Source organism: Bufo gargarizans, chromosome 7, assembly GCF_014858855.1.
Source record: "Bufo gargarizans isolate SCDJY-AF-19 chromosome 7, ASM1485885v1, whole genome shotgun sequence".
Classification (NCBI taxonomy): domain Eukaryota; kingdom Metazoa; phylum Chordata; class Amphibia; order Anura; family Bufonidae; genus Bufo; species Bufo gargarizans.
Window position 1 is genome coordinate 27,468,677 of NC_058086.1, and position 26,233 is coordinate 27,494,909.

At 51.0% G+C, this 26,233-nt stretch overlaps 7 non-coding genes across 7 annotated transcripts; 6 read left to right on the top strand and 1 right to left on the bottom strand.

Moving 5' to 3' along the window:
* The first annotated feature begins 2,557 nt into the window (after window positions 1-2,557).
* Window positions 2,558-2,672, top strand: LOC122944325. The gene has a single exon (XR_006390988.1). It is a non-coding gene; the product is annotated as a U5 spliceosomal RNA (small nuclear RNA).
* An 8,494-nt stretch (window positions 2,673-11,166) lies between these two features.
* Window positions 11,167-11,281, top strand: LOC122944327. Its single transcript, XR_006390990.1, has one exon. It is a non-coding gene; the product is annotated as a U5 spliceosomal RNA (small nuclear RNA).
* Window positions 11,282-13,795: 2,514 nt separating this feature from the next.
* Window positions 13,796-13,910, top strand: LOC122944328. Its single transcript, XR_006390991.1, has one exon. It is a non-coding gene; the product is annotated as a U5 spliceosomal RNA (small nuclear RNA).
* Window positions 13,911-16,413: 2,503 nt separating this feature from the next.
* LOC122944330 lies at window positions 16,414-16,528 on the top strand. Its single transcript, XR_006390992.1, has one exon. It is a non-coding gene; the product is annotated as a U5 spliceosomal RNA (small nuclear RNA).
* A 2,483-nt stretch (window positions 16,529-19,011) lies between these two features.
* Window positions 19,012-19,126, top strand: LOC122944339. The gene has a single exon (XR_006390999.1). It is a non-coding gene; the product is annotated as a U5 spliceosomal RNA (small nuclear RNA).
* Window positions 19,127-19,570: 444 nt separating this feature from the next.
* On the bottom strand, window positions 19,571-19,710 carry LOC122944323. The gene has a single exon (XR_006390986.1). It is a non-coding gene; the product is annotated as a U12 minor spliceosomal RNA (small nuclear RNA).
* Window positions 19,711-22,723: 3,013 nt separating this feature from the next.
* Window positions 22,724-22,838, top strand: LOC122944331. The gene has a single exon (XR_006390993.1). It is a non-coding gene; the product is annotated as a U5 spliceosomal RNA (small nuclear RNA).
* Window positions 22,839-26,233: the final 3,395 nt, after the last annotated feature.

Sequence of the window (26,233 nt, forward strand, 5' to 3'; positions counted from 1 at the left end):
CCTGAAAAGCCCAAAGAGAAGTTATCATCGGCCACGCCTCTAACTCCGCCCCCTGCCTATGTATACACACCCAGTTCTCTTTGTGCCCCTGCATAGTAGTTATGCCCCCAATGGGAGACATAGGAAGTAAGTATTGCCTGTGGCATTTAAATGGATCTGTGCTCCTTCCGATCCGGGTCATTAGAGCAGGAGCGTGGCTCTCATGGGAGAGACGAGACCCCCGCACAGTGGTTGTGCCCCTGTTTCTGCCCCCGCACAGTGGTTATGCCCCTGTTTCTGCCCCCACACAGTGGTTGTGCCCATGTTTCTGCCCCTGCATAGTGGTTATGCCCCTGTTTCTGCCCCTGCACAGTGGTTATGCCCCTGTTTCTGCCCCCGCACTGGTTATGCCCCTGTTTCTGCCCCTGTACAGTGGTTGTGCCCCTGTTTCTGCCCCCGGACAGTGGTTATGCCCCTGTTTCTGCCCCCGCACAGTGGTTATGCCCCTTTTTCTGCCCCTGTACAGTGGTTGTGCCCCTGTACAGTGGTTGTGCCCGTTTCTGCCCCTGTACAGTGGTTGTGCCCCTGTTTCTGCCCCTGTACAGTGGTTGTGCCCCTGTTTCTGCCCCTGTACAGTGGTTATGCCCCTGTACAGTGGTTGTGCCCCTGTACAGTGGTTGTGCCCCTGTTTCTGCCCCATCACAGTGGTTGTGCCCCTGTTTCTGCCCCCGCACAGTGGTTGTGCCCCTGTTTCTGCCCCCGCACAGTGGTTATGCCCCTGTTTCTACCCCCGCACAGTGGTTATGCCCCTGTTTCTGCCCCTGTACAGTGGTTGTGCCCTGTTTCTGCCCCCGCACAGTGGTTATGCCCCTGTTTTTGCCTCTGCACAGTGGTTGTGCCCCTGTTTCTGCCCCTACACAGTGGTTATGCCCCTGTTTCTGCCCCTGCACAGTGGTTGTGCCCCTGTTTCTGCCCCTGCACAGTGGTTGTGCCCCCGCACAGTGGTTATGCCCCTGTTTCTGCCCCCGCACAGTGGTGCTGCCCGTTTCTGCCCCCGCACAGTGGTTATGCCCCTGTTTCTGCCCCCGCACAGTGGTGCTGCCCGTGTTTCTGCCCCCGCACAGTGCTGCTGTCCCTGTTTCTGCCCCCGCACAGTGGTGCTGCCCCTGTTTCTGCCCCTGCACAGTGGTGCTGCCCCTGTTTCTGCCCCCGCACAGTGGTGCTGCCCCTGTTTCTGCCCCCGCACAGTGGTTGTGCCCCTGTTTCTGCCCCCGCACAGTGGTGCTGCCCCTGTTTCTGCCCCCGCACAGTGGTGCTGCCCCTGATTCTGCCCCCGCACAGTGGTTATGCCCCTGATTCTGCCCCCGCACAATGGTGCTGCCCCTGTTTCTGCCCCCGCACAGTGGTGCTGCCCCTGTTCCTGCCCCCGCACAGTGGTGCTGCCCCTGTTCCTTTCCCCGCACAGTGGTGCTGCCCCTGTTTCTGCCCCCGCACAGTGGTGCTGCCCCTGTTTCTGCCCCCGCACAGTGGTGCTGCCCCTGTTTCTGCCCCCGCACAGTGGTGCTGCCCCTGTTTCTGCCCCCGCACAGTGGTTGTGCCCCTGTTCAGTGGTTATGCCCCTGTTTCTGCCCCCGCACAGTGGTGCTGCCCCTGTTTCTGCCCCCGCACAGTGGTGCTGCCCCTGTTTCTGCCCCCGCACAGTGGTGCTGCCCCAGTTCTGTTAATGATACAGTAAGTGACGCCCCCGCCTCGTTCCTCCGGTGAATGGAGCGTGTCCTCTTTCAGCTGCAGCACAATGCAGGGACAGAGCGCGCCTGCTGTTCCAGGTAGAAGAGAGCACAGGCCGATCCCCTGTCGGAGAATGATTCAGGGGCGATGATGTCACCGGATCTCGCCGCTGCTGGTGGAACAGGGAGCTGACGGCCACTTCCCCATTATATCCAAGTGTCTCTACGTCCTCAGGACACAGAAACAGGTGATATTGGGGCGTACCACAGCCGCCCCGATACTGGAGGACAGCCAAAACCCCAGGAGCGGTGGCAGTGGTTCCGGGACAGTTGGGAGGTTTGTGTCCGGTGTATTGGCGGCTGTGCAGCATGTCACGTGCCCAGGAGCTGACAATCGCAGCGCTCGGTGCTTTATGTGCAGGCGGTTTTGTTGCAGCTTTAATCGGATTTCCCCTCCTCATCCCCTGGACTGATCTGTGCAGGGGGCGAGCAAAACCAAATCAAGACCCTCGTCCGGGTTCAGCTGCACAGTGAGTGCTGGTCCCATCCCCCGCCGGGGTCCTTGTGTCTGTAACCTCCACTGAACGGGGACTGTTCTGGGTCCTGCCCCCTCTGTGACTCCTCCCCCTCATCTGCATATTACCCAGGATGCATCTCCCGTGTCTTCAGACGGAGCGTTTTTTGTGATATTTTTATGGTTTTTATTGTACATATTTAGTAACAGATGAGATACATTGTATCCGGCAGAAGCAGCATGTGACCTGTACACAGCATATACATGTACACAGCGCTCTCCGTGTGTGTGATGAGCGGCCCCCGGGCCCCCTGCACTGCCGACCCCTGGCAGCTGTATACTCTGGTTTCTCTTCAGATCGAATAAATCTTTCGCCTTTTACTAAAGATTTCCGTGGAGAGGAACAATCATGAGTTTCATGGAATTTTTTGATGCCCGGCGCTCGCTGGGCTTCCTGTTCTGGTTAATGATAGATTGGATGATGAGAGTTGTTGTATAGTAATGAGCTTACATGCTTGGCTGGATGCTGGTTAGGCTCAAGCATTGTTATTCCTGACACATGGCAGTACTTGGCTGAGTACCATATGTGCTTGAGTCTCCTTCCCGCTCCTGTTAAGCAGCCAATAAACACCGTGCAGGTAAGTACTGCCATCTCTGTAATGCCAGTTGCCATGTAGTAGCCATGTTGGCTGCTGGCATTACAGTGATTGGCTGGCCGGAACGCGTCCTGATCATTGCGAGTCAAGGAGAGCTGTGCTGAGGGAGGGACAGGCAGTGCAGGGAGATTGTGACCGCAATATATTCCAGTGAATAACGTTTCAAAGACCCAAAAGTTCTTTTAAGGACCATTGTGTGCGGTGCCAGCAATTTAATTGTGCAAAGTAGTGCTCACATCATTTTTTTTATACTTTGCGAAATAGCGATTCTTTTGCTACATAGACGGTGTCTGCAGTGACGTGTGACATCTGTGCAGCGATACCTTCTGTGTGTCAGGGGCAGAGGTCGGAGGAATATTAGTGAAATCAATATTTTTTTTCCCATAATCCATATTTTTGCTGTCAGCGGAGTAATCCGTGAATTGTGTGATCTGCGCTTCAACACCGTGTGTGGTTGTCAGGCCCAGATATAGGGAAAAATATAAAGTACATCAGAAAACAGTGTCTGTACCGCAGAGTCCAGTAATCTGGGCCTGATATAGGGTCCATATTCTGTGGTGTTCTGTGACATATACTGTCCGGCATCCGAAAACGGAGTCTTTAGCGGACTGTAAAACAATCTGCGCCACATCTAGTGACAAAGCCATTAATATGAAGAAGGCGAGTACTAAGGGACGGGGAAGTGGCCGTGATGCTGATGGTGCACGCAGAGGCCGTGGCCCTGGGCGCAATGAAACTGTGCCTGCTGCCAGTGCACTAGAAAAAAAAACATCCGCCGTACCGAGTTTCATGTCCAACTTAGTTGGCGGCGCAGGACAACACTGTCCAAGTCAGACCAGTGCGAACAGATGGTCGGTTGGATTGCTGAAGATAATGCTTCCAGTCAGTTAAGCACCATCCTCTCTTCCACCAAGTCCCGTCTCTGTAGCCAAGAGTCTGGTCAACCGAATCCTCTCTCCGATCATCCTTCCTCCCACCATGGAGAGGCCGGCCAAACGAGTGATCCCACACTCGGATATTCCGAGAAGCTCTTTCCAGCACCACTATTACATTTGGCCCTCACGCCCAGCACGCTTGAAGAGGGACCTGAGATATTGTGCCCTGATTCCCAACCTCTTGAGCCTTCACAGTCTCAAGAAGATGACGGTGGTGAACGGCAATCATTCGTTCATGAGGTGGATGATGATGAGACACAGTTACCAATCACTGAGGTTGTGGTTAGGTCAAGTCAGGAGGATGAGCAGAGTCAGGAAATGGAAGTGATGGTGGTGGACAAAGAGGTCACTGACCCAACATGGGAAGGTGAAAAGCCGAGCGAGGACAGCAGTATAGAGGGGAAGGGATAAGCAGCACCGCAACAGGCTGGAAGAGGCAGTGGGGTTGCAAAAGGCAGAAGTCGGCCCACACCAAACAGGTCTGCAACCGTTACACCGAGCACCCCTATGCGTAAATCTCCCTTGACAAAGGGTAGGTGTTCCGCAGTATGGTGCTTTTTTAGGAAAAGTGCAGACGACAAAAGAGTGGTAGTTTCCAACCTGTGCCGTACCAAAATGAGCCGGAGCGTGAACACTAGCAAACTCTCCACCACTAGCATGATCCGCCACATGGCATCAAAGCACCCTAACAAGTGGGCCGAACGCCTGGGTCCACAATCTGGTTCTGCAGGTCACACCACTGCTGGCCAATCCCCTGTCGAAGGCGCAAGCCCGGATGTCCCTTGCCCTGCACCTGGACCTTCGAATGAACCAGCAGCAACAACATCCACTTCCCTGTCCCAGCGCAGCATCCAAATGTCCATAACAGTCATTTGAACGCAATCGCAAATACCCACTTACAGGCCATAGCACTAAATGCGCAACTTTCTAAATTACTAACCCTTGAAATGTTGCAATTTAGGCTTGTGGACACTGAGGCCTTTCGCAGCCTGATGTCGGCAGCCGTTACCAGCATGTGTCCCAGAACATCACCCGTGCCCTGACCAACACAGTTACTGGGAAGGTCCACTTAACCATGGACACATGGACAAGGGCTGGTGGCCAGGGATACTACATTTCCCTGACCGCACACTGGGTGAATGTTGTGGAGGCCGGGAGCGAGTCGTACCCTGGGGTGGCACAGGTGCTACCCTCACCCAGGATTGCGGGCCCTACATCCATCAGGGTCTCCGCCAGCAGCTATGGTACTGGCTCCAACCCCCACTTCTCCTCCTCTGCTGCCTCCTCCTCCACTTCCACCTCCAGCAGCAGTCAGCCATCAGTCCTAGCTGGATGCAGTGTAGCACTGCTGTGGGGAAGCGGCCACAGGCCGTGCTGAAGTTGATCTGTTTAGGTGACAAACAGCACACCGCCGCAGAGCTGTGGCAGGGTATAAGGGACCAGACTGAGCTGTGGCTCTCGCCACTCAACCTAGAACCAGGCATGGTTGTGTCTGATAATGGCCGTAACTTGGTGGCGGCTTTGGAGCTCGGCAACCTGACACACATACCATGCCTAGCCCACGTCTTAAACTTAGTGGTTCAGCGGTTTATCAAAACCTACCCCAATTTGCCAGAGCTACTAGGGAAGGCGCGCTGCCTGTGTGCCCATTTCCGCAAGTTGTCTACAGCTTCAGCCGGCCTGTCAACGCTGCAGCAGCGCTTGCGGCTTCCAGCTTACGGCTTCCAGCTCACCGACTACGTTCCACATGTTGGCCAGGCTTTGTGAGCAGCAGATGCAGGTGTGGAATACCAGCTATAACATGGTCGTCGCCTTTCGAGTCAACTGCCACTCTTCACAAGTGAGGAGCGGGCATGGATGTCTGACCTCGGTGAGGTGTTAAGAAACTTTGATGAAACCACACAGATGGCGAGCGGCGATAACGCTATTATCAGCGTAACCATCCCACTGCTGTGTCTACTCAAACGATGTTCACAATTAAGGTCGACGCTCTGAATGTGGCAGATAAGGAACTGGGGGAGGACATTACGCAGGGTGATAGCCAGACCACCCACAGTTCGTCTTCTGAGTGCGAATTGGACCATGAAGATGAGGAGGAGCAGGAGACGGAGACAGTTGCCTTCGCTACAGAAGGTAGTACCCATGGAAGTTTAATTCCACCTGTTCAGCATTAATGGGCAGAAGAGGAGGAGGTGGAGAGTCATCCTGATGTCGGCATCGACGTCTCGCCTGTTGGTACTCTGGAACACATGGCTGACTTCATGTTAGGCTGCCTTTCCTGCGACCCTCGCGTTATACGCATTTTAGATAACACGGATTACTGGGTGAGGTGAGAAATCTGAGGTGAATAGACAAATAGATAGATCTCATATTCTCCTAAACTTACATTATCAATAGCTAATTGTATAGCAGTGGCCATTGATCTATTAAGCAAATGAAAAAGGTGCCTCTAGATGCCAGCCGTCTGAAGACTAGGTGAGACCCTCCACATTATCAGGGGAAGCCCCCATTTAGCACAGGCCTGCTAATTGCAAACCATTTGGGCATCCTAATGAAGACCTGGGAGGGGAATACTTAAAATGCACAGCCACCCTAGACGTGTTGGCTGCTAGACCAGTGGGTGGTCTAACCCATTCAGTAGATGAATGAAATAATATCAGAAGCCATAACTCCGACCTCATGGCACCCACAGCATCAGAACCCTAATTATTGTGTTCAGCCTGACAGAGTCTATGCTCCATACTGGACAGGAGGCATTTCTCTGTATTCAGGATCTGGTGTCTGTATGGCCGGGACGAAGCGACTCAGATTATGGGATCTTACCTGTACCCGCAGTCCCTGTCATACAGCGAGGAATCTCCATGATTCATATTGCCACCTCCGTCAGTCTTCTGGGAAGGTGGGGCAGAAACCTGAATAATATCAGACGTCCCAGAAGGCCGGACCGAAAGGAGGGAGGGTCCCTCACAGCGCACCCCTCGGCTGAGGAGGGAGGATAAAAATGGGTGTTTGGGGATCCACATCGTTTGGAGTAATTGCCCGTATCTTCAGCTGTCCCCACATAACTGCTGCATCTCAGTAAGACATTATTCTGTATTTTCTCCCGTTGATTTGATCTGTTCACTGCATTGTTATTGTCTGTATATTGTGTTTTTATCTTTTATCTGACACTTTTTTTTGTATTGCACTGCACTATTGTGTATTACATTAAACATTAATAAGTCCCTTCCTTGTGGTCTTATAGAACTTAGAGCTCTTTCGGAGGGAATAACGTTTCCAATAGTGTTTCAGAGGATTTTAGGTCCCATATAGATAACCTGTGTTAAGGTGTTAAATCTGGGTTGAGAGAATATCTGAGTATAGGCCCCTATTGCCTTATAGTATAGGTGGTGGCAGCTATAGTGATAGAGAATATTGGGGTGTTAGAACCTAGGGGAGTAAGCTAGCGTAATCCCGTCATCTAGAATAGGTGGGTGGGAATGTCTGTGGTAACTTGACGAGCTCACTACCATAGTATAATTCACCCTGTGACGTGACCTATTGAGTAGGGATGGTGACGGCGTATATTCCACCAGTTGTCTTACAGTTGATGTACTGTTTAATCTGATATTTGTTATTATCAGTTGGGTTCATGAATTCTCTTTGCAATATAATTTTGATGCAAAAATTGCAGTCTCCGCACGGATAGGATCCAGTGGTTGTTATTCTTTTCTTATGAGTCCACTGAAAGTGACTATGCACTAGATTTTCTATTAGATTATTGGATATTTCGAAATGATATCTTTCAGATCATCATCAGCTCTTGAGATATGCCAGGGGGGTTGCAGAATGTGTTTCACTTTCAGATGTTGTGTGTCAAACGTTCCACTGCATCGTACAACTCCTTCGCTGCCTGGGTGTTTATCATTAGATAAAAGGGTATTTCTTTCGGTAGCTTTACTTCTTTTATACTTTTTTGGAGACAGCCACGGTCTAAGAACCGTTGGTATAGCAATTCGCTTTCACATTCCAAGCTTTCTTCAGTGGAGCAGTTCCTCCTTGCTCTCAAATATTGACCTACAGGAATTCCCCTTTTAGGGCTTGTGGATGGAAACGATTCCAGTGTAATAGACTGTTAGTTGAGGTAGGCTTTCTGTATACCTCTGTGGGTATGCTTCCGTCAGGCTGCAGGGTAAGGGTCAGGTCTAGAAAGTTCAACTTGTTTTCATGTATTTCTGCTGTAAATCTGAGACCAATGGTGTTTATGTTAAGATTGGTTACAAATCGGTGAAAAGAATCTTTGGTGCCTTCCCATAAAATATAACGACCCCAAAACAAAATGTGTTTTGTGTAATTGGCATATTCTTTGGTGAAAACTGTTCTTTCTTCCCACCACCAAAATTTGGCGCACACGTCGTGCCCATCGCAGTAAATATTTACTGTCAAAGGCGAAATAGTCAGAAATAATTTTAATAGATCCAAAACAAAAGTGTTGTGTTTTTTAAAATGTGTACCCTTAGTGTTCAAAAAATAGTTGGTGGCCTCAATTCCAAGATGATGCTGAATACTCGTATACAACGCTTCTGCGTCAAGACTCGCTATTAGCGTATTTTTACTGACACTTATTCCCTGCAGCTTGGGTAGAACATCTTTGGTGTCCTTTATATATGAGGTGAGACTTGGGACAAATGGGGACATAATCTCGTTTACATATTTGCTGATACCCTCACAAAGATTTTGATTGCCTGACACTATTGGTCTGGATGGTATTGGATGACGTTTTTATGGACTTTTAGAATTGCATAAAATGTTGCGATTGCAGGTTTTGGGTTAAATAAAAGCTTGTGCTCCTCTTTAGTTATTAGGTTTCCATTGTGGCTGACTGTAAGATCCCTTTTACATCTTGTATATATTTTAAGGTGGGGTCACTAGGTAGTTCTTTATGTGTATTTTCATCGCTCAGGGGGTTCATAACCGTCTCTTTATATTCAGTTTTATTCATCACTTCCACATTTCCCCCTTTGTCTGATGGTTTTATTTCAAGGTCATGATTTTCCATTCGTTCTGGTAACGCTTGGCTTTTTTTATCCGTTAGATTTTGACCATTTTTTTGGGGGGGGGGGGGGGTTAATTTTCTCCAAGTCTGCCGTTACCAGATTCACGAATGTTTGTATGTTACCATATTTTGTAAATGGTGGAGTGAATGTGGTTTGGGGAGTGAGTTCACTAAATGGCGCTGATGGTCTGGCACCTTCCCCTAGCCGTTCCTCCTGTAGTTCTTCTAAAATGTGTATTTCCCTCGCTTCCTTTTTGGATATTTCTTGAAGTTCCATTTCTTTATTCTTATATTGTGAATTTTTGAAGTAAATTCTGTGTTATGTTTTTCTTGTATTTTACTCTTTCATTTCTTTTTACTCTTATTTTGCTCCTGTTGTGGATGTGATTGCTGCTGTTAGGCCAAAATGTCCCCCCTGAGGGACAATAAAGGGATTTTCTTCTTCTTCTTCTTTGTGTAAAGCCAGTTTCCTTGCGAAAAGGTTAACATCCTTAACCCATGAAAAGCAATCAAAATAGGGCGCTGGTGTAAATGGTAAACCTTTCTGTATCCCGGTTTCATGTTCCGAATCTAGAATAGTTCTGGATAGGTTAATAATCTGCATTTCTTTATCCTTTTGTTGAAGAAGATACTTTTAGTGACCAATAATAAAAGTTATGTTTTATACATTATTTACATATGTTAAAGAGGACCTTTCATCTGGCAAAAATTCTGAACTAAGTATTATGATATATAGTAGGCGGAGACTTGGTTATAGTAGGCGGAGACTGCGATTGTTCTCCTGGGCGTCTCCTTCTCCTAGGCTGTAGTGCTGGCCAATCGCAGCGCAGAGCTCACAGCCTGGGAGAAAAAGATGCCCAGGAGAACAAGGGCAGTCTCCGCCTACTATAACCAAATCTCCGCCTACTATAACCAAATCTCCGCCTACTATAACCAAATCTCCACCTACTATAACCAAGTCTCCATCTACTATAACCAAGTCTCGCCTAATTTAACCCAGTGACCGAACATACCGAAGGGCATAGCGGAAGAACGGAGCGGCGCCCAGGTATAATAGTAAGTGCAGTGAGATCCCTGGGCGCCGCTGTACAGATCATGACACTTGGTTCAGAATTTTTTTGCCAGATGAAAGGTCCTCTTTAAAAGAAGGCAACTAGTAGTCGCTGACTAATTGTAAAGAGCCTCTACATGTGTTAGGGTCAATTGTGTTAAAGTAACCACATGGTAATTACCCCCCCTTTGTGCCCCCGCACAGTGGTTATACCCCTGTTTCTGCCCCCGCACAGTGGTTGTGCCCCTGTTACTGCCCCCGCACAGTGGTTGTGCCCCCGCACAGTGGTGCTGCCCCTGTTTCTGCCCCCGCACAGTGGTTGTGCCCCTGTTTCTGCCCTCGCACAGTGGTTATGCCCCTGTACAGTGGTTGTGCCCCTGTTTCTGCCCCCGCACAGTGGTGCTGCCCCAGTTCTGTTAATGATACAGTAAGTGACGCCCCCGCCTCGTTCCTCCGGTGAATGGAGCGTGTCCTCTTTCAGCTGCAGCACAATGCAGGGACAGAGCGCGCCTGCTGTTCCAGGTAGAAGAGAGCACAGGCCGATCCCCGGTCGGAGAATGATTCAGGTGCGATGATGTCACCGGATCTCGCCGCTGCTGGTGGAGCAGGGAGCTGGCGGCCGCTTCCCCATTATATCCAAGTGTCTCTACGTCCTCAGGACACAGAAACAGGTGATATTGGGGCGTACCACAGCTGTCCCGCGACTGGAGGACAGCCCAAACCCCAGGAGCGGTGGCAGTGGTTCCGGGACAGTTGGGAGGTTTGTGTCCGGTGTATTGGCGGCTGTGCAGCATGTCACGTGCCCAGGAGCTGACAATCGCAGCGCTCGGTGCTTTATGTGCAGGCGGTTTTGTTGCAGCTTTAATCGGATTTCCCCTCCTCATCCCCTGGACTGATCTGTGCAGGGGGCGAGCAAAACCAAATCAAGACCCTCGTCCGGGTTCAGCTGCACAGTGAGTGCTGGTCCCATCCCCCGCCGGGGTCCTTGTGTCTGTAACCTCCACTGAACGGGGACTGTTCCGGGTCCTGCCCCCTCTGTGACTCCTCCCCCTCATCTGCATATTACCCAGGATGCATCTGCCGTGTCTTCAGAATTGTTACTTTTTGTTTCAACTTCACTTATTGTAAAGTTCTAGCAACAGATGAGATACATTGTATCCGGCAGAAGCAGCATGTGACCTGTACACAGCATATACATGTACACAGCGCTCTCTGTGTGTGTGATGAGCGGCCCCCGGGCCCCCTGCACTGCCGACCCCTGGCAGCTGTATACTCTGGTTTCTCTTCAGATCGAATAAATCTTTCGCCTTTTACTAAAGATTTCCGTGGAGAGGAACAATCATGAGTTTCATGGAATTTTTTGATGCCTGGCGCTCGCTGGGCTTCCTGTTCTGGTTAATGATAGATTGGATGATGAGAGTTGTTGTTATTGCTTCATAGGGAAGTTGTACAGGAATTTTACTTGTTAACCCTTAGTTTTCATTACTGGGGCTGTATCATTGGTGTTTGTAGGGTGACTTCTTTGGGTTGCTTTTAATGCTAATGTTTTTAGAGCAGCAAGACAAAAACTACTCCCCCCATTCTGTCTCCTACTCCCATTCTCCTCAGTAAGAGTGCTCTCACACTAGCATTAGGAGAATCCGGCAGGCGGTTCTGCTGCTGGATCCAGAAACCCGTATGGAAACAGATATCTTTTGTTTCCGGATCCGTCAATGCAGCAATTTCCTGAACACTTGGTACCGGATCCGGCATTAATGCATTTCAATGGACATTAATGCCGGATCTGGCATGTGTTCCGGAATTTTGGGCGGAAAAAAAAACAGCATGCTGCGGTATTTTCTCCGGCCAAACACCGTAAAAGGGACAGAACTGAAGACGTCCTGATGCATCCTGAACAGATCGCTCTCCATTCAGAATGCATTAGGATAAAACTGATCCGTTTTTTCCAGTATTGAATCCTTAGGACAGAACTCAATACCGGAAAAGAAAACCGCTAGTGTGAAAGGGGCCTAAAGCTGACCTGAAAAGCCCAAAGAGACGTTATCATCGGCCACGCTTTTAACTCCGCCCCCTGCCTATGTACACGCCCCCAATGGGAGACATAGGAAGTAAGTATTGCCTGTGGCATTTAAATGGATCTGTGCTCCTTCCGATTCGGGTCATTAGAGCAGGAGCGTGGCTCTCATGGGAGAGACGAGACCCCCGCACAGTGGTTGTGCCCCTGTTTCTGCCCCCGCACAGTGGTTGTGCCCCTGTTTCTGCCCCCGCACAGTGGTTGTGCCCCTGTTTCTGCCCCTGTACAGTGGTTGTGCCCGTTTCTGCCCCTGTACAGTGGTTGTGCCCCTGTACAGTGGTTGTGCCCCTGTTTCTGCCCCTGTACAGTGGTTGTGCCCCTGTTTCTGCCCCTGTACAGTGGTTGTGCCCCTGTTTCTGCCCCTGTACAGTGGTTGTGCCCCTGTTTCTGCCCCTGTACAGTGGTTGTGCCCCTGTTTCTGCCCCTGTACAGTGGTTGTGCCCCTGTTTCTGCCCCTGTACAGTGATTGTGCCCCTGTTTCTGCTTCTGTACAGTGGTTGTGCCCGTTTCTGCCCCTGTACAGTGGTTGTGCCCCTGTACAGTGGTTGTGCCCCTGTTTCTGCCCCTGTACAGTGGTTGTGCCCCTGTTTCTGCCCCTGTACAGTGGTTGTGCCCCTGTTTCTGCCCCTGTACAGTGGTTGTGCCCCTGTTTCTGCCCCTGTACAGTGATTGTGCCCCTGTTTCTGCTCCTGTACAGTGGTTGTGCCCCTGTACAGTAGTTGTGCCCCTGTTTCTGCCCCTGCACAGTGTTTATGTCCCTGTTTCTGCCCCCGCACAGTGGTGCTGCCCCTGTTTCTGCCCCCGCACAGTGGTGCTGCCCCTGTTTCTGCCCCCGCACAGTGGTGCTGCCCCTGTTTCTGCCCCCGCACAGTGGTTGTGCCCCCGCACAGTGGTGCTGCCCCTGTTTCTGCCCCCGCACAGTGGTGCTGCCCCTGTTTCTGCCCCCGCACAGTGGTGCTGCCCCAGTACTGTTAATGATACAGTAAGTGACGCCCCCGTCTCGTTCCTCCGGTGAATGGAGCGTGTCCTCTTTCAGCTGCAGCACAATGCAGGGACAGAGCGCGCCTGCTGTTCCGGGCAGAAGAGAGCACAGGCCGATCCCTGGTCGGAGAATGATTCAGGGGCGATGATGTCACCGGATCTCGCCGCTGCTGGTGGAACAGGGAGCTGACGGCCGCTTCCCCATTATATCCAAGTGTCTCTACGTCCTCAGGACACAGAAACAGGTGATATTGGGGCGTACCACAGCTGTCCCGCGACTGGAGGACAGCCCAAACCCCAGGAGCGGTGGCAGTGGTTCCGGGACAGTTGGGAGGTTTGTGTCCGGTGTATTGGCGGCTGTGCAGCATGTCACGTGCCCAGGAGCTGACAATCGCAGCGCTCGGTGCTTTATGTGCAGGCGGTTTTGTTGCAGCTTTAATCGGATTTCCCCTCCTCATCCCCTGGACTGATCTGTGCAGGGGGCGAGCAAAACCAAATCAAGACCCTCGTCCGGGTTCAGCTGCACAGTGAGTGCTGGTCCCATCCCCCGCCGGGGTCCTTGTGTCTGTAACCTCCACTGAACGGGGACTGTTCCGGGTCCTGCCCCCTCTGTGACTCCTCCCCCTCATCTGCATATTACCCAGGATGCATCTGCCGTGTCTTCAGAATTGTTACTTTTTGTTTAAACTTCACTTATTGTAAAGTTCTAGCAACAGATGAGATACATTGTATCCGGCAGAAGCAGCATGTGACCTGTACACAGCATATACATGTACACAGCGCTCTCTGTGTGTGTGATGAGCGGCCCCCGGGCCCCCTGCACTGCCGACCCCTGGCAGCTGTATACTCTGGTTTCTCTTCAGATCGAATAAATCTTTCGCCTTTTACTAAAGATTTCCGTGGAGAGGAACAATCATGAGTTTCATGGAATTTTTTGATGCCTGGCGCTCGCTGGGCTTCCTGTTTTGGTTAATAATAGATTGGATGATGAGAGTTGTTGTTATTGCTTCATAGGGAAGTTGTACAGGAATTTTACTTGTTAACCCTTAGTTTTCATTACTGGGGCTGTATCATTGGTGTTTGTAGGGTGACTTCTTTGGGTTGCTTTTAATGCTAATGTTTTTAGAGCAGCAAGACAAAAACTACTCCCCCCATTCTGTCTCCTACTCCCATTCTCCTCAGTAAGAGTGCTCTCACACTAGCATTAGGAGAATCCGGCAGGCGGTTCTGCTGCTGGATCCAGAAACCCGTATGGAAACAGATATCTTTTGTTTCCGGATCCGTCAATGCAGCAATTTCCTGAACACTTGGTACCGGATCCGGCATTAATGCATTTCAATGGACATTAATGCCGGATCTGGCATGTGTTCCGGAATTTTGGGCGGAAAAAAAAACAGCATGCTGCGGTATTTTCTCCGGCCAAACACCGTAAAAGGGACAGAACTGAAGACGTCCTGATGCATCCTGAACAGATCGCTCTCCATTCAGAATGCATTAGGATAAAACTGATCCGTTTTTTCCAGTATTGAATCCTTAGGACAGAACTCAATACCGGAAAAGAAAACCGCTAGTGTGAAAGGGGCCTAAAGCTGACCTGAAAAGCCCAAAGAGACGTTATCATCGGCCACGCTTTTAACTCCGCCCCCTGCCTATGTACACGCCCCCAATGGGAGACATAGGAAGTAAGTATTGCCTGTGGCATTTAAATGGATCTGTGCTCCTTCCGATTCGGGTCATTAGAGCAGGAGCGTGGCTCTCATGGGAGAGACGAGACCCCCGCACAGTGGTTGTGCCCCTGTTTCTGCCCCCGCACAGTGGTTGTGCCCCTGTTTCTGCCCCCGCACAGTGGTTGTGCCCCTGTTTCTGCCCCTGTACAGTGGTTGTGCCCGTTTCTGCCCCTGTACAGTGGTTGTGCCCCTGTACAGTGGTTGTGCCCCTGTTTCTGCCCCTGTACAGTGGTTGTGCCCCTGTTTCTGCCCCTGTACAGTGGTTGTGCCCCTGTTTCTGCCCCTGTACAGTGGTTGTGCCCCTGTTTCTGCCCCTGTACAGTGGTTGTGCCCCTGTTTCTGCCCCTGTACAGTGATTGTGCCCCTGTTTCTGCTCCTGTACAGTGGTTGTGCCCGTTTCTGCCCCTGTACAGTGGTTGTGCCCCTGTACAGTGGTGCCCTGTTCTGGGGTTGTGCCCCTGTTTCTGCCCCTGTACAGTGGTTGTGCCCCTGTTTCTGCCCCTGTACAGTGGTTGTGCCCCTGTTTCTGCCCCTGTACAGTGGTTGTGCCCCTGTTTCTGCCCCTGTACAGTGATTGTGCCCCTGTTTCTGCTCCTGTACAGTGGTTGTGCCCCTGTACAGTAGTTGTGCCCCTGTTTCTGCCCCTGCACAGTGTTTATGTCCCTGTTTCTGCCCCCGCACAGTGGTGCTGCCCCTGTTTCTGCCCCCCGCACAGTGGTGCTGCCCCTGTTTCTGCCCCCGCACAGTGGTGCTGCCCCTGTTTCTGCCCCCGCACAGTGGTTGTGCCCCCGCACAGTGGTGCTGCCCCTGTTTCTGCCCCCGCACAGTGGTGCTGCCCCTGTTTCTGCCCCCGCACAGTGGTGCTGCCCCAGTACTGTTAATGATACAGTAAGTGACGCCCCCGTCTCGTTCCTCCGGTGAATGGAGCGTGTCCTCTTTCAGCTGCAGCACAATGCAGGGACAGAGCGCGCCTGCTGTTCCGGGCAGAAGAGAGCACAGGCCGATCCCTGGTCGGAGAATGATTCAGGGGCGATGATGTCACCGGATCTCGCCGCTGCTGGTGGAACAGGGAGCTGACGGCCGCTTCCCCATTATATCCAAGTGTCTCTACGTCCTCAGGACACAGAAACAGGTGATATTGGGGCGTACCACAGCTGTCCCGCGACTGGAGGACAGCCCAAACCCCAGGAGCGGTGGCAGTGGTTCCGGGACAGTTGGGAGGTTTGTGTCCGGTGTATTGGCGGCTGTGCAGCATGTCACGTGCCCAGGAGCTGACAATCGCAGCGCTCGGTGCTTTATGTGCAGGCGGTTTTGTTGCAGCTTTAATCGGATTTCCCCTCCTCATCCCCTGGACTGATCTGTGCAGGGGGCGAGCAAAACCAAATCAAGACCCTCGTCCGGGTTCAGCTGCACAGTGAGTGCTGGTCCCATCCCCCGCCGGGGTCCTTGTGTCTGTAACCTCCACTGAACGGGGACTGTTCCGGGTCCTGCCCCCTCTGTGACTCCTCCCCACTCATCTGCATATTACCCAGGATGCATCTGCCAGTGTCTTCAGAATTGTTACTTTTTGTTTAAACTTCACTTATTGTAAAGTTCTAGCAACAGATGAGATACATTGTATCCGGCAGAAGCAGCATGTGACCTGTACACAGCATATACATGTACACAGCGCTCTCTGTGTGTGTGTGATGAGCGGCCCCCGGGCCCCCTGCACTGCCGACCCCTGGCAGCTGTATACTCTGGTTTCTCTTCAGATCGAATAAATCTTTCGCCTTTTACTAAAGATTTCCGTGGAGAGGAACAATCATGAGTTTCATGGAATTTTTTGATGCCTGGCGCTCGCTGGGCTTCCTGTTCTGGTTAATGATAGATTGGATGATGAGAGTTGTTGTTATTGCTTCATAGGGAAGTTGTACAGGAATTTTACTTGTTAACCCTTAGTTTTCATTACTGGGGCTGTATCATTGGTGTTTGTAGGGTGACTTCTTTGGGTTGCTTTTAATGCTAATGTTTTTAGAGCAGCAAGACAAAAACTACTCCCCCCATTCTGTCTCCTACTCCCATTCTCCTCAGTAAGAGTGCTCTCACACTAGCATTAGGAGAATCCGGCAGGCGGTTCTGCTGCTGGATCCAGAAACCCGTATGGAAACAGATATCTTTTGTTTCCGGATCCGTCAATGCAGCAATTTCCTGAACACTTGGTACCGGATCCGGCATTAATGCATTTCAATGGACATTAATGCCGGATCTGGCATGTGTTCCGGAATTTTGGGCGGAAAAAAAAACAGCATGCTGCGGTATTTTCTCCGGCCAAACACCGTAAAAGGGACAGAACTGAAGACGTCCTGATGCATCCTGAACAGATCGCTCTCCATTCAGAATGCATTAGGATAAAACTGATCCGTTTTTTCCAGTATTGAATCCTTAGGACAGAACTCAATACCGGAAAAGAAAACCGCTAGTGTGAAAGGGGCCTAAAGCTGACCTGAAAAGCCCAAAGAGACGTTATCATCGGCCACGCTTTTAACTCCGCCCCCTGCCTATGTACACGCCCCCAATGGGAGACATAGGAAGTAAGTATTGCCTGTGGCATTTAAATGGATCTGTGCTCCTTCCGATTCGGGTCATTAGAGCAGGAGCGTGGCTCTCATGGGAGAGACGAGACCCCCGCACAGTGGTTGTGCCCCTGTTTCTGCCCCCGCACAGTGGTTGTGCCCCTGTTTCTGCCCCCGCACAGTGGTTGTGCCCCTGTTTCTGCCCCTGTACAGTGGTTGTGCCCGTTTCTGCCCCTGTACAGTGGTTGTGCCCCTGTACAGTGGTTGTGCCCCTGTTTCTGCCCCTGTACAGTGGTTGTGCCCCTGTTTCTGCCCCTGTACAGTGGTTGTGCCCCTGTTTCTGCCCCTGTACAGTGGTTGTGCCCCTGTTTCTGCCCCTGTACAGTGGTTGTGCCCCTGTTTCTGCCCCTGTACAGTGATTGTGCCCCTGTTTCTGCTCCTGTACAGTGGTTGTGCCCGTTTCTGCCCCTGTACAGTGGTTGTGCCCCTGTACAGTGGTTGTGCCCCTGTTTCTGCCCCTGTACAGTGGTTGTGCCCCTGTTTCTGCCCCTGTACAGTGGTTGTGCCCCTGTTTCTGCCCCTGTACAGTGGTTGTGCCCCTGTTTCTGCCCCTGTACAGTGATTGTGCCCCTGTTTCTGCTCCTGTACAGTGGTTGTGCCCCTGTACAGTAGTTGTGCCCCTGTTTCTGCCCCTGCACAGTGTTTATGTCCCTGTTTCTGCCCCCGCACAGTGGTGCTGCCCCTGTTTCTGCCCCCGCACAGTGGTGCTGCCCCTGTTTCTGCCCCCGCACAGTGGTGCTGCCCCTGTTTCTGCCCCCGCACAGTGGTTGTGCCCCCGCACAGTGGTGCTGCCCCTGTTTCTGCCCCCGCACAGTGGTGCTGCCCCTGTTTCTGCCCCCGCACAGTGGTGCTGCCCCAGTACTGTTAATGATACAGTAAGTGACGCCCCCGTCTCGTTCCTCCGGTGAATGGAGCGTGTCCTCTTTCAGCTGCAGCACAATGCAGGGACAGAGCGCGCCTGCTGTTCCGGGCAGAAGAGAGCACAGGCCGATCCCTGGTCGGAGAATGATTCAGGGGCGATGATGTCACCGGATCTCGCCGCTGCTGGTGGAACAGGGAGCTGACGGCCGCTTCCCCATTATATCCAAGTGTCTCTACGTCCTCAGGACACAGAAACAGGTGATATTGGGGCGTACCACAGCCGTCCCGCGACTGGAGGACAGCCCAAACCCCAGGAGCGGTGGCAGCGGTTCCGGGACAGTTGGGAGGTTTGTGTCCGGTGTATTGGCGGCTGTGCAGCAGGTCACGTGCCCAGGAGCTGACAATCGCAGCGCTCGGTGCTTTATGTGCAGGCGGTTTTGTTGCAGCTTTAATCGGATTTCCCCTCCTCATCCCCTGGACTGATCTGTGCAGGGGGCGAGCAAAACCAAATCAAGACCCTCGTCCGGGTTCAGCTGCACAGTGAGTGCTGGTCCCATCCCCCGCCGGGGTCATTGTGTCTGTAACCTCCACTGAACGGGGACTGTCCCGGGTCCTGCCCCCTCTGTGACTCCTCCTCCTCATCTGCATATTACCCAGGATGCATCTGCTGTGTCTTCAGAATTGTTACTTTTTGTTTAAACTTCACTTATTGTAAAGTTCTAGCAACAGATGAGATACATTGTATCCAGCAGAAGCAGCATGTGACCTGTACACAGCATATACATGTACACAGCGCTCTCTGTGTGTGTGATGAGCGGCCCCCGGGCCCCCTGCACTGCCGACCCCTGGCAGCTGTATGCTCTGGTTTCTCTTCAGATCGAATAAATCTTTCGCCTTTTACTAAAGATTTCCGTGGAGAGGAACAATCATGAGTTTCATGGAATTTTTTGATGCCCGGCGCTCGCTGGGCTTCCTGTTCTGGTTAATGATAGATTGGATGATGAGAGTTGTTGTTTTTGCTTAGTCAGGAGGTTGTACTGAAATAGGATGTTTATTAAACTCCTTGATATATTGGCTGCAGCAGTGTTATTGCAGGATGATGTTTTAGTTTGTTTTTAATACTAATTTTCTTGCAGCAGCAGGACAAGGACTACTCCTCCTGTTCTGCATGTTCCTTCGACCTGGTGAGAACGATATAATAACTGTTGTAAGGTATAATATACACTGCGGGGATTTTATCACTCCGTTCACAGACATGTAGCAATTATTTTGGAGATTTAACTGTTCAGAGATTGTGGATTTTGCTTGTGATAGATACTTTTTGTTTAAATATCACTCCTACTACCATTCTCTTTTATCATTACACCATGTACTACTACCCTCATTCTCCTCTGTCCTTGCACACAATCAGGGGTCGGGCAGATCACTGCTCCTGAAGAGTTGGCAGATCCTCCTTGGGGCGACCTGTACCCATCCAAAAATTCCTCTCACATGAGCAGTGAGGAGCCGGCGTCACCCGGACTCGTTATTTTCCTTACTCATTAGTTTAAGGCATACCCTCCCTGTGTGGCCCCGGAGCTGTGGCCCTGGAGAGCGCCCTGTCTGTATCAGGGTGAGCCACTTGGCGCCTCCAGTGGTGGATGGTGGAATTACATGGAATCAGTGCGAAGTGATGAGGATGGGGGCGGACAATCCTGAGATAATCCTTCAATCATCTATCCAGGAATGATCAGCGCAGGTGAAATGCATGATGGTAAATAAATTCCTGCAATGGTGCACTACAATACATGCAAATTACAATATAAGGCTGAACCCTCACACTAGATGTTAAAATGAGACTTTAGCCAATATATTCCGTTCAAGAACATATCGGAGCCCGCGCACCCCGTCAAGGTATCTCAGTTGGCGCGGCACCACCCCTAAACTTATTTTCATATGCATATATTATAGCGCACCTTCACAGTGATTTATTTATTCTCTTAGTCTAATCCACACATTATTCCATATCGAGTAGGATTTTTTTTGTGGCACATGTGGTCGGCTGCCGGCATCCTCCATTGTACGCATTAATTGCTGGGGATTGCCGTTTGCAGCGGATCACATGGAGGATCTGCTCCCGGTTATAAATACGCCACAGTATTTGGGGTTCTGAGCATTTCCTCCCACTAAGGCCACTTTATTCAGTGATTTGTCTCGAAATGCATGATGGGAAGTTCTCTGCTTCTGGGAGCGATGACATCATCACAGGAATGGTCTCCGCCCACTTGGTATATTCCTGCAGTGCAGCCATCATACATTATCTGGCCGGGTTACTGTACAGCGCACCGCAAAACTTTTGAAAAGCCCAAAGAGAAACGTTATCATTTCATATTACACTAAGCCACGCCTCTAACCCCCGCCCCCTGCCTATGTATACACACCCAGTTCCCCTTAGTGCCCCACATGGTAATTACTCCCCCTTTGTGCCCCTGTACAGTGGTTATGCCTCTGTTTCTGCCCCTGCACAGTGGTTATGCCCCTGTTTCTGCCCCTGCACAGTCGTTTTGCCCCTGTTTCTGCCCCTGTAAAGTGGTAATGCCCCTGTTTCTGCCCCTGCACAGTGGTTATGCCCCCTTTGTGCCCCTGTACAATGGTTATGCCCCTTTTGTGCCCCTGTACAATGGTTATGCCCTTTTTGTGCCCCTGTACAGTGGTTATGCCCCCTTTGTGCCCCTGTTTCTGCCACTGCACAGTGGTTATGCCCCTGTTTCTGCCACTACACAGTGGTTATGCCCCTGTTTCTGCCCCCGCACAGTGGTGCTGCCCCTGTTTCTGCCCCCGCACAGTGGTGCTGCCCCTGCTTCTGCCCCCGCACAGTGGTTGTGCCCCTGTTTCTTCCCCCGCACAGTGGTTATGCCCCTGCACAGTGGTTATGCCCCTGTTTCTGCCCCCGCACGGTGGTTGTGCCCCTGTTTCTGCCCCCGCACAGTGGTTATGCCCCTGTTTCTGCCCCTGCACAGTGGTGCTGCCCCTGTTTCTGCCCCCGCACAGTGGTGCTGCCCCTGTTTCTGCCCCCGCACAGTGGTTGTGCCCCTGTTTCTGCCCCCGCACAGTGGTTGTGCCCCTGTTTCTGCCCCCGCACAGTGGTTGTGCCCTGTTTCTGCCCCTGCACAGTGGTTGTGCCCCTGTTTCTGCCCCTGCACAGTGGTTATGCCCCTGTTTCTGCCCCCGCACAGTGGTGCTGCCCCTGTTTCTGCCCCCGCACAGTGGTGCTGCCCCTGTTTTCTGCCCCCGCACAGTGGTGCTGCCCCTGTTTCTGCCCCCGCACAGTGGTGCTGCCCCTGTTTCTGCCCCCGCACAGTGGTGCTGCCCCTGTTTCTGCCCCCGCACAGTGGTTATGCCCCTGTTTCTGCCCCCGCACAGTGGTGCTGCCCCTGTTTCTGCCCCCGCACAGTGGTTGTGCCCCTGTTCAGTGGTGCTGCCCCTGTTTCTGCCCCCGCACAGTGGTGCTGCCCCTGTTTCTGCCCCCGCACAGTGGTTGTGCCCCTGTTTCTGCCCCCGCACAGTGGTTATGCCCCTGTTTCTGCCCTTGCACAGTGGTTATGCCCCTGTTTCTGCCCCCGCACAGTGGTTGTGCCCCTGTTACTGCCCCCGCACAGTGGTTGTGCCCCCGCACAGTGGTGCTGCCCCTGTTTCTGCCCCCGCACAGTGGTGCTGCCCCAGTTCTGTTAATGATACAGTAAGTGACGCCCCCGCCTCGTTCCTCCGGTGAATGGAGCGTGTCCTCTTTCAGCTGCAGCACAATGCAGGGACAGAGCGCGCCTGCTGTTCCAGGTAGAAGAGAGCACAGGCCGATCCCCGGTCGGAGAATGATTCAGGTGCGATGATGGCTCCGGATCTCGCCGCTGCTGGTGGAGCAGGGAGCTGACGGCCGCTTCCCCATTATATCCAAGTGTCTCTACGTCCTCAGGACACAGAAACAGGTGATATTGGGGCGTACCACAGCCGCCCCGATACTGGAGGACAGCCCAAACCCCAGGAGCGGTGGCAGCGGTTCCGGGACAGTTGGGAGGTTTGTGTCCGGTGATATTGGCGGCTGTGCAGCATATCACGTGCCCAGGAGCTGACAATCGCAGCGCTCGGTGCTTTATGTGCAGGCGGTTTTGTTGCAGCTTTAATCGGATTTCCCCTCCTCATCCCCTGGACTGATCTGTGCAGGGGGCGAGCAAAACCAAATCAAGACCCTCGTCCGGGTTCAGCTGCACAGTGAGTGCTGGTCCCATCCCCCGCCGGGGTCATTGTGTCTGTAGCCTCCACTGAACGGGGACTGTCCCGGGTCCTGCCCCCTCTGTGACTCCTCCCCCTCATCTGCATATTACCCAGGATGCATCTGCCGTGTCTTCAGACAGAGCTTTACTTTGTGTTAATTTATATGGTTTATTGTACATAGTTCTAGCAACAGATGAGATACATTGTATCCGGCAGAAGCAGCATGTGACCTGTACACAGCATATACATGTACACAGCGCTCTCTGTGTGTGTGATGAGCGGCCCCCGGGCCCCCTGCACTGCCGACCCCTGGCAGCTGTATACTCTGGTTTCTCTTCAGATCGAATAAATCTTTCGCCTTTTACTAAAGATTTCCGTGGAGAGGAACAATCATGAGTTTCATGGAATTTTTTGATGCCTGGCGCTCGCTGGGCTTCCTGTTTTGGTTAATAATAGATTGGATGATGAGAGTTGTTATAGTGGTCATTTTGGTAAAATTTCCACAAAAATCTTAGTTCTCTGACCTGTTAGAAAGCTGCAGGTAGTAATCTTATCACCAGTGACTATATTTCTGAGTTATAACCTCCCTTCTTGTTCTCCGCTGTGTCATGTGACCAGCATGCTGATCTCCGATCGATACAGGGCAGGAAGTTATTGACTGTTCCATTCCTATGAGACTGATATGGAGGCTCCCATAGGGTTACATAGAGAAACTGGCATTCTGTCCACACATAAGAGACTGTTATTCGGAAAGTCAGAGTGCTGGTCACTAGAGATGGGAAGTTCAGATCTTTTACATGAATCAAATCTTCAGTTAACTTGCTGAGCTGAGTCACAAGTGAACCGAAGAGCTTAGGTGGTGCGCATGCGCGGATGTTTCGATTCACTTGCTGACTCGCTCAGTCGGCTCTTGGCACTTGGTCTGAGCTCTGACTGAGTGAGGGAAGGTGACAGGACTCAGGAGCCTTGTTGTGCAATGCATTGTCACCCACAGTGACAGTCTGACAGTACAACCAAGTGATGTGAATGCACAGGGAAAACTGTATGTGCTAAGCTGATAACAGTAAAACTGGCTGATAATAAAATAGTCCTCAGTCCGCACATCACACAGGAAAATAACTAGTGTGAACCCACCCTTAGTTTTATAGCTACTGAATGAGACAGAAGTTTCAGAAGAAGGGATTCCTTTAACATATGTATCTCCTTGAGAAGCCAACTTGATCCTAAAGGGTTAATTCAACCTGTAATCTAAACTCTGTGTCCTGTCACTTCTCTTATCTCTCTGCTGACTGTCTCTGTCCCCAAGGCTACGTCTACAGTCGTGGCCAAAAGTTTGGAAATTTGAAAAGTTGCTGCTTAAGTTTTTATAATAGCAATTTGCATCTATCCCAGAATGTTATGACGAGGGATCAGATTAATTGCATCGTCCTTCTTTGCCTTGAAAATTAACTTAATCCTAAAAAAACCTTTCCACTGCATTTCATTGCTGTCATTAGAGGACCTGCTGAGATCATTCCAGTAATCGTCTTGTTACCTCAGGTGAGAATGTTGACGAGCACAAGGCTGGAGATCATTATGTCAGGCTGATTGGGGTAAAATGGCAGACTTGACCTGGTAAAAGGAGGGTGATGCTTGAAATCATTGTTCTTCCATTGTTAACCATGGTGACCTGCAAAGAAACGCGTGCCGCCATCATTGCGTTGCATAAAAATGGCTTCACAGGCAAGGATATTGTGGCTTCTAAGATTGCACCTCAATCAACTATTTATAGGATCATCAAGAACTTCAAGGAAAGAGGTTCCATTCTTGTTAAGAAGGCTTCAGGGCGTCCAAGAAAGTCCAGCGCCAGGATTGTCTCCTAAAGAGGATTCAGCTGCGGGATCGGAGTGCCACCAGTGCAGAGCTTGCTCAGGAATGGCAGCAGGCAGGTGTGAGCGCATCTGCACGCACAGTGAGGCCAAGACTTTTGGAAGATGGCCTGGTATCAAGAAGGGCAGCGAAGAAGCCACTTCTCTCCAAAAAAAACATCAGGGACAGATTGATCTTCTGCAGAAAATATGGTGAATGGACGGCTGAGGACTGGGGCAAAGTCATATTCTCCGATGAAGCCTCTTTCCGATTGTTTGGGGCATCAGAAAAAAGGCTTGTCCGGAGAAGAAAAGGTGAGCGCTACCATCAGTCCTGTGTCATGCCACCAGTAAAGCCTCCTGAGACCATTCATGTGTGGGGTTGCATCTCATCCAAGGGAGTGGGCTCACTCACAATTCTGCCCAAAAACACAGCCATGAATAAAGAATGGCACCAAAACACCCTCCAACAGCAACTTCTTCCAACAATCCAACAACAGTTTGGTGAAGAACAATGCATTTTCCAGCACGATGGAGCGCCGTGCCATAAGGAAAAAGTGATAACTAAGTGGCTCGGGGACCAAAACGTTGACATTTTGGGTCCATGGCCTGGAAACTCCCCAGATCTTAATCCCATTGAGAACTTGTGGTCAATCCTCAAGAGGCGGGTGGACAAACAAAAACCCACTAATTCTGACAAACTGCAAGAAGTGATGATGAAGGAATGGGTTGCCATCAGTCAGGCATTGGCCCAGAAGGTGATGGAGAGCATGCGCAGTCGGATTGCAGAGGTCCTGAAAAAGAAGGGCCGACACTGCAAATACTGACTCTGCATAAATGTCATGTAATTGTCGATAAAAGCCTCTGAAACGTATGAAGTGCGAGTAATTATATTTCACTACATCACAGAAACAACTGAAACTAAGATCTAAAAGCAGTTTAGCAGCAAACTGTGTGAAAACTAATATTTGTGTCATTCTCAAAACTTTTGGCCACGACTGTACACAACGACATTTGTAGCACAACATTTTGTTGCACCAATGTCGCGCAACAATTTTTATAATGGCAGTCTATGGTGTCGCACAGGAACATGCAACATGCTGCGACTGCGACGCAACAGTCGCAGAAAAATCCATCTCTAATGGATTTTCTGCGACTGTTGCGCCGCAGTTGCAGCATGTTGCAGTGCGACACCATAGACTGCCATTATAGAAATTGTCGCGCGACATTGGTGCAACAAAATGTTGTGCTACAAATGTCGTCATGTAGACGTAGCCTAAACCTTATCACTGCTGCAACAAAAGCATCAGCCTCAGTTCTAGTGACTCACGGTTCTTTTAACTCAAAGAATCGAATGACTAAGTACAGTGGCGTGCCCAGGGTGTTTGGCACCCGAGCGGGTTATTTCTCTGGCACCCCCCAATACTTGACCACATACCTCCTCTTACATCCAGGGACATCTCCTGTCATGTAGATCTCTTTCCTCTTCTCCTCCGTCAGACCGCCATGAGAAATTCTTTCAGCCACATCTCGTCTCTACAGAGTTTGTAACAGAGGCACGTTAGATTTCTCAATTTTTCCATCAACCTCCCCCCATCCTGGTGTCCCCACAGTGTCATCCTGCCGCCACCCCAATACTGTGCCCGTTGTGCCCCCCAATGCCCCAGGTACTGTACTGCTGAAAAAATAGTGATCCTAATAGACATAATTGGGGTCATGTATCAAACTGGTGTAAAGTAGAACTGGATTTTCAAAAGAGCTGTCAAATATGAAAGGTGGAATCTGATTGGCTGCTATGGGCAACTTAGCCAGTTCTACTTTACACCAGTGTGATAAATTACCCCAAATGTCCCTATAGTGTCTACAGCAGCTATAATGTCCCCTAGAGACCCCTAGTAATAATAACACCTTATTTTGTGCTGCTCCAAGCAATAATCCTTCTATAGTGTCCCCAGAAATAATAGAATGGCCCTTCCAGTGCCT